This window comes from Molothrus aeneus, chromosome 7, assembly GCF_037042795.1.
Source record: "Molothrus aeneus isolate 106 chromosome 7, BPBGC_Maene_1.0, whole genome shotgun sequence".
In the NCBI taxonomy this organism is placed as follows: domain Eukaryota; kingdom Metazoa; phylum Chordata; class Aves; order Passeriformes; family Icteridae; genus Molothrus; species Molothrus aeneus.
The window spans coordinates 25,095,847-25,097,713 of NC_089652.1; positions in this window are offsets into that span (position 1 = coordinate 25,095,847).

Sequence of the window (1,867 nt, forward strand, 5' to 3'; positions counted from 1 at the left end):
TGCATTTTCTACTGCACTAGCCATGGAATAAAATGTGGTTCTGCAATGGTATGTTACAGAAAGTATCTTAAGCATTTAATAAATTTGGCACGAGTTTCACATTCTTTGGTTAAAATGCTAACACATGTGGATTTAAGATTCAAAATTAAAGGTACTGGGATTCTAAAAACAATTCAGAGTCCATCTTCTTCAAGTACTGACCAAAAACTCAGACTGTGATTGAAAGACAAAAATATCTTGTTTCTTCAGTTGGGTCCTCGGAGTCTTACCTTGCTCAGATCTCTTACAGCATTTTTGAGGCCAATGTCAGTAATGAACACCAGAGTCCAGGAGCTTCCCAAGCTTTGGTGCCAAGAAGAGAGCACAAGTGATCAGCAACAGTGTCTTGAAATGACAGCTGTAGATGACTTTATATATATGTACACACATATATAGATCAAAGCATAGGAAAAATATATCAACTTGAGCAGAGCTCATCAGTATCTTGTTTGTTATCTTGCATTTCTCCACCTCTATTTTCAGTAGTCCAGGGCACCATGACAGCTGTGGATGAGCAGGTGCAGAGAACAATTATCCTATTTCTGGAGGTAATTGTGGGCTTCAATTAGGAAGCCAACTTACTGGGGTAAAGAAACTCATCACCGTTGATTCTCAGGTGAGGAATAAGATCTTTTCATGTGACCCACCAAGAATATTCTATTTATTTATTTATTTATTTATAATAAAGCATTGATGTCAGTGTAATTCTCTGGTCTAGCACACTGCAAAGAATACAGAAGCCATACAGAGTGAGAAATAAAGCCAGTGGGATGCAGATGAACAAGCTTCTTTATAGTGACAGTCATAAAGTTGCATTTGTGAAAGATGTACTCATATCTGCACCAGAACTGAATTCCTCTCCCTGCAGAAATCTACAATCCTGCTGGTGGGCACTCAGAGAATTTTCTAATGCAAAATAAATAAATAAATATTCAGGCAAAAATATCTTACATGAAAAAAATATAGCTGAGCTCCATTGTTTCAAAAGGCCTGCTCAAACCAGGATGCTTTACCTTTTAATATCTATCTATATATGCATGTGTGCAGAAAACCTATAGACTAATTGGAATCATATTTGTATATCTACTGACTATTGTATACTATATTGTAAATTCCAACATTTCGCAGTTCTCAAGCTGCCATGCAGAGAAAGTCAGTAATAAATCCTTCACTCTTACCTTTTCCACATTTTCCAAGAGTTTTATTTCTTTGAAGTGTCTTTGATTTTTATGTATGTATAAAATTCAAATATTAAAAAAAGAAATCCCAGTGTAAATCCCCCCCATAAACCAACATAAACTCCCCTGTGCCAATAAAAATGCACATTTAAGGGGATGGGCGGGGATATCTGGGCTATAGATTTATTTTTTTTCAAGCTAGATCACCTTTATCTAGTTTAATGTTTGTTCTGTTACCATTTAAAATTCAATTTCAGGTAGTTCTTCATCATATCAGAATAGGATGCATCATTAACTCTAAGAGGATGTTTTCATTTGGCATCTGCTATTTTCACCAAATGTCAAGGCTTGACATTTGCTATCTTTATCTGGTTTTGGTGTATCACTCATACTGAGATTTTGTTTCTTCTTATCTGATATTGATTTCAACTGTGACCAGCTGTGTTGCTAATAAAATCAACAGGCAAGTATCTGGCATTTAGTTCTTCACTGCTAGAGGAAAAGAACCCAGTGACAAAAAAAAAGTAGAGAGATACTTTTCAATTAGGATGCTCGCCTGTATCCTCGTATTATCCACCTCTTAGTACTTCTGTTGATGTTACATTTCTGATTGATTCCCTCGGGGAAGTCTCCATGGAAATCCTTGCCTC